This window comes from Coregonus lavaretus, assembly GCF_964263955.1.
Source record: "Coregonus lavaretus genome assembly, chromosome: 26".
Classification (NCBI taxonomy): domain Eukaryota; kingdom Metazoa; phylum Chordata; class Actinopteri; order Salmoniformes; family Salmonidae; genus Coregonus; species Coregonus lavaretus.
This window is the reverse complement of record NC_140013.1, coordinates 34,445,254-34,461,015: the sequence shown is the minus strand read 5'-3', so window position 1 is coordinate 34,461,015 and position 15,762 is coordinate 34,445,254. Positions and strand designations below refer to the sequence as shown.

Here is a 15,762-nt window from a genome sequence, read left to right as displayed (position 1 = left end):
AAGCTAGCAATTTCGATAGCAAACAAACCCGAGACATTTCTAAGTGTGAATACATAATTTTTTTAAAGGACAAATGAATTACACTTACCCGATGGATTCAAACAGGACAGACTAATTGAGATTGAAGCAGACTGTCTACGTCCCCAGTGTCCACACCCTCGTCGTCGTTTTACGTGGGAGAGGAGAAATATTTGCCCTCGTCCACTACCAAATTACCAATACTAGCGCCCTCTATCGGAAAACAGCCACCTCTTCTGCTGTGGATTTTGTATGACGGTTGGCAACCAACTTTAAGGTGCATTACCGCCACCAACTGGACTGGAGCGTGAACCAGAGACTGAAGGTCTAAATCCTACCCAATAATCTCGTCTCCCTAAGGAAACGAAATACATAATTAAATACTACATCCCCTGAAGATTTCCCCAGCAGTTCAGCAGTCCACTTAACACACCCTGTAACTCTTCTGATGTCAAGTCTCGCACACCCAAATACCTCTCTGAAGCTGCCACCAAAACCTCTATTTTCTGCGACTTACGTTCCATCCCTGCAGTACAGTTGATAACCATTGCTATAAATGCCAAAAATCCAATCTTACTGAAACATATATCACTTGTTGGTTTATCCCTCTGTACTGGTACAGATCTACTACTCACACCACTCCTCTCAGGATCCCTCCCCCTTGAACCATCTTCCTCTACTTTCTTCACTGCCTCAGCATGACAACTTCTGCATTACTCTAACCCTGGAAACCTCAACCTGCATCTCTCGCACGGGACATTTCTGATCCCCAGCCCCATGGCACCCCTACAATTAACACATACCACTACTTTCCCCAATGCTACACATTCCTTTGTCTCATGCCCTTCTGCACACTTCTCACACCTAGGAACCTCCCTCCTACACACTGCTGCCACATGCCCATAAGCTTGACACCTGTAACAAAGTAATGTATTCGGCACAAAAGCTCGTACAGGATAACATATATCCTAAAATCACTTTGTCGGGCAAAGACTCAACATCAAAACTCAAAAGAACAGACATTGACATTCTGTTTCTCCACTCACGCCATCCTGTCTACATCGCACCAAACGACGAGCATCACAAACACCGGGAATCTTCCCCTTCAGTTGGTCAGCTTTCACATTTACCGCTACCCCAGTAATCAATCATTTTAATGGCACCCTTTCTTGAGAGCAAAGCAATTCACATCTCTTGCCCCCATTCATTTAACACGGACCACCTGCTCCCTCTAACCAGCAAACAATTATCACAAGACCACTTCTGGTTACCCTCACCGATGCCACAGCAGCCAACTCTGTTTTCACCCACCCTGAAACCACAAATGGATCAACCAAAAGGCAAGGGTCTACTTTTCTTTCACTTCCATTTCTCCTCCTGTCTTCAACTCACTCTGCTTACACTTTCTACCGTTCTACTTTAACAAATCTCATTTTTCCCGCCATTTTTTACAGACTCAAGCTCATCCTCTTCCTCCCTCTCTCTTAGACCTCCTCTGCCTCTCTTTTTCCCTCCATTCCTTCTCTGTATTCCAAGTATGTCTCCTTATGATAATACTGCACTTCTCCTGACATACAGTTGAAGTCGGAAGTTTACATACACCTTAGCCAAATACATTTAAACTCAGTTTTTCACAATTCCTGACATTTAATCCTAGTAAAAATTCCATGGTCAGTCTTAGGTCAGTTAGGATCACCACTTAATTTTAAGAATGTGAAATGTAAGAATAATAGTAGAGAGAATGATTTATTTCAGCTTTTATATATTTGATCACATTCCCAGTGGGTCAGAAGTTTACATACACTCAATTAGTATTTGGTAGCATTGCCTTTAAATTGTTTAACTTGGGTCAAACGTTTTGGGTAGCCTTCCACAAGCTTCCCACAATAAGTTGGGTGAATTTTGGCCCATTCCACCTGACAGAGCTGGTGTAACTGACTCAGGTTTATAGGCCTCCTTGCTCGCACATGCTTTTTCAGTTCTGCCCACACATTTTATATAGGATTAAGGTCAGGGCTTTGTGATGGCCACTCCAATACCTTGACTTTGTTGTCCTTAAGCCATTTTGCCACAACTTTGGAAGTATGCTTGGGGTCATTGTCTATTTGGAAGACCCATTTGCGACCAAGCTTTACTTTACTTCCTGACTGATGTCTTGAGATGTTGCTTCAATATATCCACATAATTTTCCTTCCTCATGATGCCATCTATTTTGTGAAGTGCACCAGTCCCTCCTGCAGCAAAGCACCCCCACAGCATGATGCTGCCACCCCCGTGCTTCGCGGTTGGGAAGGTGTTCTTCGGCTTGCAAGCAACCCCCTTTTTCCTCCAAACATAACGATGGTCATTATGGCCAAACAGTTCTATTTTTGTTTCATCAGACCAGAGGACATTTCTCCAAAAAGTACGATCTTTGTCCCCATGTGCAGTTGCAAACAGTGGTCTGACGTTTTTATGGCTGTTTTGGAGCAGTGGCTCCTTCCTTGCTGAGCGGCCTTTCAGGTTATGTCGATATAGGACTTGTTTTACTGTGGATATAGATACTTTTGTACCTGTTTCCTCCAGCATATTCACAAGGTCCTTTAATGTTGTTCTGGGATTGATTTGCACTTTTCGCACCAAAGTACATTCATCTCTAGGAGACAGAACGCTTCTCCTTCCTGAGCGGTGTGACGTCTGCGTGGTCCCATGGTGTTTATACTTGCGTACTATTGTTTGTACAGATGAACATGGTTCCTTCAGGCGTTTGGAAATTGCTCCCAAGGATGAACCAGACTTGTAGAGGTCTTCAATTTATTTTCTGAGGTTTTGGCTGATTTCTTTTGATTTTCCCATGATGTCAAGCAAAGAGGCACTGAGTTTGAAGGTAGGCCTTGAAATACATCCACAGATACACCTCCAATTGACTCAAATGATGTCAATTAGCCTATCAGAAGCTTCTAAAGCCATGACATCATTTTCTGGAATTTTCCAAACTGTTTAAAGACACAGTCAACTTAGTGTATGTAAACTTCTGACCCACTGGAATTGTGATACAGTGAATTATAACTGAAATAATCTGTCTGTAAACAATTCTTAGAAAAATTACTTGTGTCATGCACAAAGTAGATGTCCTAACCGACTTGCCTAAACAATAGTTTGTTAACAAGACATTTGTGGAGTGGTTGAAAAACAAGTTTAAATGACTCCAACCTAAGCGTATGTAAACTTCCGACTTCAAGTGTGTGTGTGTGTGTGTGTGTATATATCTCTATCTCTCCTAATAAGCAACTCATTCTAAAACACTGAGAAATATTGACATTTCGTCAATCACAAATTACATGACCCTCCCCTTGACTAGATAAAATAATTACCAAACCCTCCACTTTACTGAAATTGAAAAGCATGACCCTCCCCCATTTTCCTCAAGGTAACCATTCTGTACATTTCGATCCGTCCCTAAGATGTATTTTTGGCTGCCTCCAAAACAGGCGGCGGAAGAGAGACGAGCCCCCTTAAGAGCCTTGGCCAATGCCTGTGGGCCCAAAGAGCGCTGGCAGCCCCAGGAGGGAGAGCCCAGGGGGACCCACCAGAAGACTGAGCCAGAGCGCAGATGGGTACGCCACTTCTCTCATTCTGCCATAGCCTGACCTCCTGTCACGACTTCCGCCGAAGTTGGTGCCTCTCCTTGTACGGGCGGCATTTGGCGGTCATCGTCACCGGCTTTCTAGCTGCCACCGATCTACGTTTCTTTTTCCATTTGTTTTGTCTTGATTGTACACACCTGGTTCCCATTACATCATATTATTTCCCTATTTAACCCTCTGGTTCCCACATGGTTTTGTGCATGTTTGTTCTTTGTTTTGTGTCTATGACTTATGTGAGCTGGTGTGTTTTGCCTGCGTGGAAATTAGTGTTGTTTATTTTTCAAGTAAAGTACGTTGTTTACTCAGTTCTGTGTCCTGCGCCTGACTCCGTCCTACCGCTACACATTGACACTTGACAGAAACACGCACCCCATATGGAGTCAGCAGGTGCATCCAGTCCTCCAGTACCAGTGGAGGAGCACGTCCAGCAGCACGCAACAATGCTCCAGAATCTTGGCACAGCCATGGATCGTGTGTTGCAGACCATGGAGTGATGGGAGAGAGGGGGTTTTCCCACAACCCCATCAACCCACACCGATGTCCACCCATCCGTCACCTGGACCCAGTGGGATTCGGCTCTCGCTCCCGAGGGCATATGATGGGACGGCTGCCGGGTGCCAGGGATTCCTGCTCCAGGTGGAGCTCTACCTGGAGACCATCCACCCGGCTCCCTCGGGATATTAGAGCGTGTCCGCCCTCATCTCCTGTCTGTCGGGGAGAGCGCTTGAGTGGGCCAACGCCAAATGGGAGGAATAGACGCAGCGTTGGTTCGCTATGAGGATTTCACCCGCTTGTTCCACCTCAGACAAGGGAAGAGGAGCGCACAGGACTTTGCACTGGACTTCAGGACCTTGGCTGCCAGCGCGGGATGGAATGAGAGGGCCCTGATCGACCATTACCAGTGTAGTCTACGTGAGGACGTTCGTCGGGAGCTGGCATGCAGGGACACCACCCTTACCCTCGACCAGCTGGTGGATTTATCTATACGGCTGGATAACCTGTTGGCCACCCGCGGACGTCCGGGTCATGGTCCGTCCACTCCATCCCCCAGCACCTCCGACCCTACCCCTATGGAGGTCGGTGGTGCTGCTCGAAGGGTGACTGGAGGGGGGGCCATTTCCTGCACCAACTGTGGCTGCAGAGGGCACACTGCTGGTCGGTGCTGGGGTGGTTCCCCAGGAAGTCGAGGCAGCAAGCAGGGCACTGGTGGATCATCCCAGGTGAGTAGGCACCTGACTCACCCAGAGCTCCCTGTTGCGCACATGTGTGTATGCATAGAATTTCCTGAGTTTTCCCCACATTCCCAGCATAAGGCGCTAGTAGATTCAGGTGCAGCTGAGAACTTTATTGACCGTTCATTTGCACGTAGATTAGGGATCCCTATTGTTCCTGTTGATGTGCCCTTTCCTGTATATGCCTTAGATAGTCGTCCTTTAGGGTCGGGCCTGATTAGGGAGGTCACAGCTCCACTATGTATGAAAACGCAGGAGGGTCATGAGGAGAGAATTAGCCTCTTCCTGATCGATTCTCCTGCGTTTCCTGTGGTGTTGGGGCTTCCCTGGTTGGCCTCTCATGACCCCACTATTTTGTGGCAACAGAGGGCTCTCAAGGGATGGTGCTCAGGGAGGTGTGTAGGTGTTTCCATAGGTGCAACTACGGTGGAGAGTCCAAACCAGGTCTCCACTATGCACATTCCCCCAGAATATGCCGATTTGGCTCTCGCCTTCCGTAAAAAGAAGGCGACTCAACTACCACCCCATCGACAGGGGGATTGTGCGATAAATCTCAAGGTAGGCGCAGCACTTCCCAGGAGTCCCGTGTATCCTCTGTCTCAGGAGGAGACGGCGACTATGGAAACATATGTCTCTGAATCTCTGGGACAGGGATACATTCGGCCTTCCACTTCACCTGCCTCCTCAAGTTTCTTTTTTGTGAAGAAGAAGAAGGATGGGGGTTTACGCCCGTGCATTGACTATCGAGGTCTAAACAGATCACTGTGAAGTAAAGTTACCCACTGCCTCTCATAGCCAGTGTGACAGAGTCATTGCACGGGGCGCGCTTCTTCACCAAATTGGATCTCAGGAGCGCTTACAACCTGGTGTGTATCCGGGAGGGGGATGAGTGGAGGACGGCATTTAGTACCACCTCTGGGCACTATGAGTACCTCGTCATGCCGTACGGGTTGATGAATGCTCCAGTAGTCTTCCAATCCTTTGTAGATGAGATTTTCAGGGACCTGCATGGGCAGGGTGTAGTGGTGTATATAGATGACATTCTAATATACTCTGCTACACGCGCCGAGCATGTGTCCCTGGTGCGCAAGGTGCTTGGTCGACTGTTGGAGCATGACCTGTACATCAAGGCTGAGAAATGTCTGTTCTTCCAACAGTCCATCTCCTTCCTAGGGTACCGCCTGTCCGCGTCAGGGGTGGAGATGGAGAATGACCCCATTTCAGCCGTGCGTAATTGGACTACTCCAACCACGGTAAAGGAGGTGCAGCGGTTCTTAGGGTTTGCCAACTACTACCAGAGGTTTATCCGGGGCTTTGGTCAGATAGCGGCTCCCATTACCTCCTTGCTGAAGGGTGGACCGGTGCGACTGCAGTGGTCAGCTGGGGCGGACAGGGCTTTTGGTCACCTGAAGGCTCTGTTTACATCTGCTCCCGTGCTGGCTCATCCTGATCCCTCCTTGGCATTCATAGTAGAGGTGGACGCGTCCGAGGCTGGGATAGGAGCTGTGCTGTCTTAGTGCTCGGGTACCCCACCAAAGTTCTGCCCCTGTGCATTCTTTTCGAAGAAGCTCAGCCCGGCGGAGCGAAACTATGATGTGGGGGACTGGGAGCTGTTAGCTGTTGGCTTGAGGGGGCTAAACACCCTTTCCTCATTTGGACTGACCACCGCAATCTGGAGTACATCCGGGCGGCGAGGAGACTGAACCCTCGCCAGGCAAGGTGGGCCATGTTTTTCACCCGTTTTGTTTTCACCCTATCCTACAGACCAGGTTCCCAGATCGCTAAGGAGCGGTCCACGGATCCCACTCCCATACTTCCGGCTTCCTGCCTAGTGGCACCGGTGGTATGGGAGGTTGACGCAGACATAAAGCGGGCGTTACGTACGGACCCACCCAGAGTCCAGTTGGGCGTCTGTATGTTCCGTCTGATGTCTGCGATTGATTGATCTGTTGGGCCCACACGTCACCCTCCTCTGGTCATCCTGGCATCGGTCGGTCAGTGAGCTGTCTTAGTGGGACGTACTGGTGGCCCACTTTAGCTAAGGACGTGAGGGTTTATGTTTCCTCCTGCTCGGTGTGCGCTCAGTGCAAGGCACCTAGACCTGCCCAGAGGGAAATTACAACCCCTACCGTTCCACAACGGCCGTGGTCACACCTATTGGTAAGGTAAGACCACGATCCTGGTCATTGTGGATCGGTTTCCTGCCGTCTCCTTCCTTTGCCCGGTCTCCCTACGGCCCCACAGACTGCGGAGGCCCTGTTTACCCACGTCTTCCGGCACTACGGGGTGCCTGAGGATATAGTGTCTGATCTGGGTCCCCAGTTCACATCGAGGGTCTGGAGGGCATTCATGGAACGTCTGGGGGTCTCGGTCAGCCTGACCTCAGGTTTTCACCCCGAGAGTAATGGGCAGGTGGAGAGAGTTAACCAGGATGTGGGTAGGTTTCTGCGGTCCTATTGCCAGGACCGGCCTGGGGAGTGGGCGGCTTTCATCCCCTGGGCAGAGATGGCCCAAAACTCCCTCCGCCACTCCTCCACTAACATGTCTCAGTTTCAGTGTGTACTAGGTTATCAGCCAGTCCTGGCACCGTGGCATCAGAGCCAGATCGAGGCACCTGCGGTGGATGAATGGTTTCAGCGCTCGGAGGAGACATGGGATGCTGCCCATGTACGCCTGCAACTGGCCATCAGGCGACAGAAGGCGAGCGGCGACCGCCACCGCAGTGAGACCGGGTCTGGCTCTCGACCCGAAACCTGCCCCTTCGCCTGCCCTGCCGGAAGCTGGGTGCTCGTTTTTTGGGGCCATTTAAAGTCCTTCCGCTGAAGTTGGTGCCTCTCCTTGTTCGGGCGGCGTTCGACGGTCGTCGTCACCGGCTTTCTAGCTGCCACCGATCTACGTTTCTTTTTCCATTTGTTTTGTCTTGAATGTACACACCTGGTTCCCATTACATTATATTATTTCCCTATTTAACCCTCTGGTTCCCACATGGTTTTGTGCGTGTTTGTTCTTTGTTTTGTGTCTAAGACTTATGTGAGCTGGTGTGTTTTGCCTGCGTGGAAATTAGTGTTGTTTATTTTTCAAGTAAAAGTACAGTGAGGGAAAAAAGTATTTGATCCCCTGCTGATTTTGTACATTTGCCCACTGACAAAGAAATGATCAGTCTATAATTTTAATGGTAGGTTTATTTGAACAGTGAGAGACAGAATAACAACAAAAAATCCAGAAAAACGCATGTAAAAAATGTTATAAATTGATTTGCATTTTAATGAGGGAAATAAGTATTTGACCCCCTTTCAATCAGAAAGATTTCTGGCTCCCAGGTGTCTTTTATACAGGTAACGAGCTGAGATTAGGAGCACACTCTTAAAGGGAGTGCTCCTAATCTCAGTTTGTTAACTGTATAAAAAGACATGTCCACAGAAGCAATCAATCAATCAGATTCCAAACTCTCCACCATGGCCAAGACCAAAGAGCTCTCCAAGGATGTCAGGGACAAGATTGTAGACCTACACAAGGCTGGAATGGGCTACAAGACCATCGCCAAGCAGCTTGGTGAGAAGGTGACAACAGTTGGTGCGATTATTCACAAACGGAAGAAACACAAAATAACTGTCAATCTCCCTCGGCCTGGGGCTCCATGCAAGATCTCACATTGTGGAGTTGCAATGATCATGAGAACGGTGAGGAATCAACCCAGAACTACACGGGAGGATCTTGTCAATGATCTCAAGGCAGCTGGGACCGTAGTCACCAAGAAAACAATTGGTAACACACTACGCCGTGAAGGACTGAAATCCTGCAGCGCCCGCAAGGTCCCCCTGCTCAAGAAAGCACATATACATGCCCGTCTGAAGTTTGCCAATGAACATCTGAATGATTCAGAGGAGAACTGGGTGAAAGTGTTGTGGTCAGATGAGACCAAAATCGAGCTCTTTGGCATCAACTCAACTCGCCGTGTTTGGAGGAGGAGGAATGCTGCCTATGACCCCCAAGAACACCATCCCCACCGTCAAACATGGTGGTGGAAACATTATGCTTTGGGGGTGTTTTTCTGCTAAGGGGACAGGACAACTTCACCGCATCAAAGGGACGATGGACGGGGCCATGTACTGTCAAATTTTGGGTGAGAACCTCCTTCCCTCAGCCAGGGCATTGAAAATGGGTCGTGGATGGGTATTCCAGCATGACAATGACCCAAAACACACGGCCAAGGCAACAAAGGAGTGGCTCAAGAAGAAGCACATTAAGGTCCTGGAGTGGCCTAGCCAGTCTCCAGACCTTAATCCCATAGAAAATCTGTGGAGGGAGCTGAAGGTTCGAGTTGCCAAACATCAGCCTCGAAACCTTAATGACTTGGAGAAGATCTGCAAAGAGGAGTGGGACAAAATCCCTCCTGAGATGTGTGCAAACCTGGTGGCCAACTACAAGAAACGTCTGACCTCTGTGATTGCCAACAAGGGTTTTGTCACCAAGTACTAAGTCATGTTTTGCAGAGGGATCAAATACTTATTTCCCTCATTAAAATGCAAATCAATTTCTAACATTTTTGACATGCGTTTTTCTGGATTTTGTTGTTGTTATTCTGTCTCTCACTGTTCAAATAAACCTACCATTAAAATTATAGACTGATCATTTCTTTGTCATTGGGCAAACGTACAAAATCAACAGGGGATCAAATACTTTTTTCCCTCACTGTATGTTGTTTACTCAGTTCTGTGTCCTGCGCCTGACTCCGTCCTACCGCTGCACATTGACACTTGACACCTCCCTTCTATTCCATTTCCTCTTCCCTGTGTTAACGCTCTTCCGTCTGTTCTGGAGTTGAATCATTAGTCCAAACAGTAAAATTTGAGTTTCTATTGGACAAATTTAGTGAGGTTTCGTTCAGTTTGCTTCCGTTTAACAAATGTTTTGCAACAGAATCTGCGTAATGAATAGACCCCAGCTGTGAAGGCCCACATTCAAGTGCCTATACTCATCTCTGTCTCTCACCCTGTTGAATGCTCTTTCTAGTCTTCATGCCTCAAGTACGCTTCAGATCAAATCCTTTATTGAAGTCTAAGAACAGTATGTGGAGTCTCCATTTTAATGCACTCTTAACAATGCCTTACGTATATGAATTTTCCAAACTGTTTAAAGGCACAGTCAAATTAGTGTATGTAAACTTCTGACCCACTGGAATTGTGATACAGTGAATTATAAGTGAAATAATCTGTCTGTAAACAATTGTTGGAAAAATTACTTGTGTCATGCACAAAGTAGATGTCCTAACCGACTTGCCAAAACTATAGTTTGTTAACAAGAAATGTGTGGAGTGGTTGAAAAACGAGTTTTAATGACTCCAACCTAAGTGTATGTAAACTTCCGACTTCAACAGTACATCTTGTTCTTGCCTTGTCAAGGGACGCCATTTAACCTGCTGTCACAATCTCCGTACAATCCAAGATACATTTCCGTTCCTCCAGGGCACGTTTTTCCCTCAGGTTTTAATGACACCTTTATTCTAGGCCTAGCTGTATATTTTCATTTCACCGACCCAAACATGACAACAAAAATGTCCATTAAGAAGGCTCTGCTGGGTGGGTCCAACTGTGGGGAAGATGAGAGTTTGAGGAGAGGACAGTGAAAGTACCCTCTAGACTTAATGATGAAAAGCTTTTATTGTCTGTGGCCATGCATCTTGGATGGTAATTTAAAGATAGTAAGGAGTTTTACGCTTTGAGAATATGTAATAAATAACTTGTAAATGCAATGATTCATCATTCCCACTAGGTGGCAGTATAAACCAGTTATTCTCTACAGTGTTAGGCAGATGAGCAGAAGAGCCAGAGCCCCCAAACTGCCTGCAGCCTGTTAAAGATTCACAGAAAGATTTGAAAGAGTAAAGAAGATGACATTTAATTCTGATTGTCTCCTTCTCTCCAGGGGTTTAGGGGTGTTCCACTGTGTTACATTAGAATATATTATGCCTCAGAAATCAAGGATACAGGCAGTCTTAATGAGGATGAGACAGAAAGCCACAAACTCACTCATGAATTTGCTCATTTAGACACATTTACACTTGTTCTCTCTTGCTGAAACACACACACACCAGACTGACTGCATACATTTGACCCGCTCGAATGCACCCATTCTCTTTGGTTGTAGGACTGACCAGGACAGAACCTCCACACTTGGGGGATGAAAGCCTCTCTGTAATAAACTGAGCAGAGGATGCATTCTATTCTCTCCTGATTCAAGCACATTGGAAATCAGAAGAATAACCTTTTACATTTACATTTTAGTCATTTAGCAGACGCTCTTATCCAGAGCGACTTACAGTTAGTGAGTGCATACATTTTTCATACTGGCCCCCCGTGGGAAACGAACCCATATCCCTGGCGTTGCAAGCGCCATGCTCTACCAACTGAGCTACATCCCTGCCGGCCATTCCCTCTCCTACCCTGGACGACGCTGGGCCAATTGTGCGCAGCACCATGTGTCTCCCGGTCGCGGCCGGCTACGACAGAGCCTGGATTCGAACCAGGATCTCTAGTGGCACAGCTAGCACTGCGATGCAGTGCCTTAGACCACTGCGCCACTCGGTGACCTATAATAATAGGTCACCGAGTAACCACAGAATCTGAGTAACCACAGAATCTGAGTAACCACAGAATCTGTATTTTGTATTTAGGAAACAAAAGGCTAAATACATTTCTAAAGCAACATTTATTTGTATTTTTATATTTTCTTCCTCTGTTCCCATTCCTCAAAGAAGGAACATGTCGGTCAATACAGAATGCAGCACTAGTAGAGATCCTAATTATATGGCAACTCCTCTCAGGTGCAACGGCAGTGTATACAGTCATTATGGGCGTTCTAGTGGATCACTTTTGTCAAGTCCATGACCATCACTGATCACAGCCTTTCAGTGTGTTGCATTATGGGGATAAACATGGGCTGACTTGCACCTACATGTCGACTGCGTGAACTTTACCAAAATCATGTGATCAAAGGTCATGACATTTTTACTACAGTCAACTGCAAGTTTCTGCAGTTGCTCTTCTCCAACTTCATCCTGCAGCCATCGCCTGCATTGTGGGAGGCTCTATTGTCAACCAATCATTATGGTGTTTTTGTTTGACCCACATGGCCAAAGACATGACTGAAACCGGATCCAACTTTGCCGCGATTCATGTATTCGGTGGATATACAAATTAATGTGATATTTGACGCTCTCTCTCACTAATTGATTGTGCAATCTACACACATATGATTTCAGTTTGTGAGAGTGTGATATGGGGGTTAGAGACATGTTTATTTCAACATTATAAACGTTTATGAACAATGGCAACACTACCAGGTTGATCTGAGCCTTGCCTTTGGAAAACTACATTAGTGTCCTACTTTCAGCTGTCGCAGATGCACCACCCCTAGGTGCTTTTAGTAACATGGGTGTATTTACATACACTAGCAATGTCCCCAAAAAGTTATTCATTTTTTGTCCACATAAGGCACACGTGCAGGACTTTTATTTTGACATAAGGTAAGCAGAGGGGAAGGGAAAGGGGGATACCTAGTCAGTTGTACAACTGAATGCATTCAACTGAAATGTGTCTTCCGCATTTAACCCAACCCCTCTAAATCAGAAGACCCATACTTTCATGGCTGCTTCAGGGAGACATGTGAGGGATCAATGGCGGAAGCAGAAGCACTGCTTGATTCTGTTGGCGCGAGTGAAGCTGGAGGAAATGAGTGGAATACTGTAACATCTAAGAATGGAGCTAAAAGAGCTGAAGTTGCAAATCAATATAAGCATCGGTATGATAATGCCTCATTCCTTGTTGGAGTGCATTTCATGCATGTTTTTTGGGGAAACCCGTTTGCGGTCACAAAGATGGTGAAGGATGCATTGGGAGAAGTGGAGTCAGTCAGTGACCAGGAGTGGTATGATGTTCATTTATTGTGTGTCAAAAGAACAAAAGGAGAAAGCACTGTGCATGTACAAATTATTGATGCATGAAGTGGAATGCTATGATTATCGGACTAGGGCACCGATAAAAGTTGTCATATCTGGCGTCTCAATGGATATTGAGGCTTCATGGTTTAAGATGAACATGCCAGGAATAGTTGATTCACATCGCTTAACCTGCACTGTGAATGGAAAGGAAGAAAGCCTTTCTGTATTATTGATGTTTGATTAAGAATTTCTCCCGACCCATGTAAAGCTAGGATATATGACATATGTGGTGCGAGCTTCTGTACAAAAGCCACTCCAACGTCATAAATGTTAAAAGTTTGGCCACGTGTCAAGTGTTTGCAAATGGAATATAATTGTTGAAGAGTCTGAGGATGCAAGGTGTTGCAATTGTGATGGGAATCACGTTCCCAGAGGGCCCTGTTAGGGTGAAGGAGGTCAAAGTAGGATGGATCAGGGCTGTCGAGAAGGACTTCTATGCAGAGGCAGTGAAAATGGTCAAAGCAGCGAGCAGAGATAATGAAGGTATGGCAGTGGATGCCCAACAGTCTGTGGATGTCAGTCAGTTGAGAGATCCTGAAATACTAATCGTGAAGAAAGTTGATTTTGGTGCATTTATTGAGCAGGTGATTAATTGTATAGGACAAACTAACAAAAAAATAGAAGAAACTGGAAATCATTGTGAAAGCGGCTAAAAGGTTATTGGATCTACAGAATTTCACGGCTGAAACGTTGCAGGGAATACTGTCTGAAGATGCTTCCACCTCTGACACCAACCTGTGTAGGGATCGGAGTACAGTGAAGGAGTACATTGACTTTTTTATGTATTTATTTTTTACAACATGAGTGTGTTTTTATTTATTTATTTATATATATATATATATATAAATAATACCAGTCAAAAGTTTGGACACACCTACTCATTCAAGGGTTTTTCTTTATTTTTACTATTTTCTACATTGTAGAATAATAGTGAAGACATCAAAACTATGAAATAACACATATGGAATCATGTACAGTCGTGGTCAAAAGTTTTGAGAATTATTGGGCTTCACAAAGTTCGCTGCTTCAGTGTTATGAGATATTTTTGTCAGATGTTACTATGGTATACTGAAGTATAATTACAAGCATTCCATATGTGTCAAAGGCTTTTATTGACAATTACATTAAGTTTATGCAAAGAGTCAACATTTGCAGTGTTGACCCTTCTTTTTCAAGACCTCTGCAATCTGCCCTGGCATGCTGTCAATTAACTTCTGGGCCACATCCTGACTGATGGCAGCCCATTCTTGCATAATCAATGCTTGGAGTTTGTCAGAATTTGTGGGGTTTGTCCACCCGCCTCTTGAGGATCGACTACAAGTTCTCAACGGGATTAAGGTCTGGGGAGTTTCCTGGCCATGGACCAAAAATTTCGATGTTTTGTTCCCCAAGCCACTTAGTTATCACTTTTGCCTTATGGCAAGGTGCTCCATCATGCTGGAAAAGGCATTGGTCATCACCAAACTGTTCTTGGATGGTTGGGAGAAGTTGCTCTCAGAGGATGTGTTGGTACCATTCTTTATTCATGGCTGTGTTCTTAGGCAAAATTGTGAGTAAGCCCACTCCCTTGGCTGAGAAGCAACCCCACACATGAATGATCTCAGGATGCGTTACTGTTGGCATGATACAGGACTGATGGTAGCGCTCACCTTGTCTTCTCCGGACAAGGTGTTTTCCGGATGCCCCAAACAATCGAAAGCGGATTCATCAGAGAAAATGACTTTACCCCAGTCCTCAGCAGTCCAATCCCTGTACCTTTTGCAGTATATCAGTCTGTCCCTGATGTTTTTCCTGGAGAGAAGTGGCTTCTTTGCTGCACTTCTTGACACCAGGCCATCCTTCAAAAGTCTTTGCCTCACTGTGCATGCAGATGCACTCACACCTGCCTGCAGCCATTCCTGAGCAAACTCTGCACTGGTGGTGCCCTGATCCTGCAGCTGAATCAACTTTAGGAGACGGTCCTGGCGCTTGCTGGACTTTCTTGGGTGCCCTGACGCCTTCTTCACAACAATTGAACCTCTCTCCTTGAAGTTCTTGATGATCCGAAAAATGGTTGATTTAGGTGCAATCTTACTAGCAGCAATATCCTTGCCTGTGAAGCCCTTTTTGTGCAAAGCAATGATGACGGCACGTGTTTCCTTGCAGGTAACCATGCAAAGAGGGACTTTGCAATTAATTGCAATTCATCTGATCACTCTTCATGACATTCTGGAGTATATGCAAATTGCCATCATCAAAACTGAGGCAGCAGACTTTGTGAAAATTAGTATTTGTGTCATTCTCAAAACTTTGACCACGACTGTAGTAACCAAAAAAGTATCTCAGTTTTTACCCCACCCAGTAGGTGGCGGCAATACACCTTTTGGGATGTAGTAACCTTAAAGAAGAAGAAGAGACATTTGTCTACGTTCCACGTTTGGAAAGTCTGTTTAATAATACAGTCCTTTAGATATTTTGTCTCAAATTTCCCCTTCCAAAATGACCAATCGTCCTGCCCAGTAAGTTTAAATGGAATTCTATTTAACTTCTGGCTTCCCATGGACTGTTTTTGTGAAACCTAATACAATTGAAAGCAACGCTAGTAAATGTAAATACACCCGCGTTGCTAAAAGCACCTACCCGACTTCACTCCTCGACTTTCGTCTGCAGTGGGTTGCTTGCCTTACTACTCAAACGCGTCCTTTGAGTGGCAGTGGTCACGTTCAAAACAACTGGGAACTCGGAAAAATAACGAGGTGAAATCATGACGTCAGTGATCTTCTGGTCGGAAAGTCGGAGCTCAAGAAAGATGCCCGAGTTTCCGACATGGAATTCCATATTGGATGACCGTTCAAAAGATTTTTCCCCAGTCAGAAATCGATTTCATGTAGGGAGGCCTCTCAACGTC

General features: G+C 46.0%; 1 protein-coding gene across 2 annotated transcripts in view; it reads right to left on the bottom strand.

Annotated features, from left to right (window-relative positions):
* The window catches only part of LOC311102170 (scaffold protein ILK), a 34,601-nt gene extending 18,858 nt beyond the window's left edge, over nucleotides 1-15,743 (bottom strand). Inside the window, exon 1 of one of the 2 annotated variants that reach the window (XM_084143415.1) lies at nucleotides 15,495-15,743. The gene's annotated coding sequence lies outside the window, so the exon portion shown is untranslated. Of the gene's footprint in view, nucleotides 1-88; nucleotides 180-15,494 lie in introns of those variants that run through there. The other variant, XM_084143414.1, reaches the window with a different exon arrangement.
* Nucleotides 15,744-15,762: the final 19 nt, after the last annotated feature.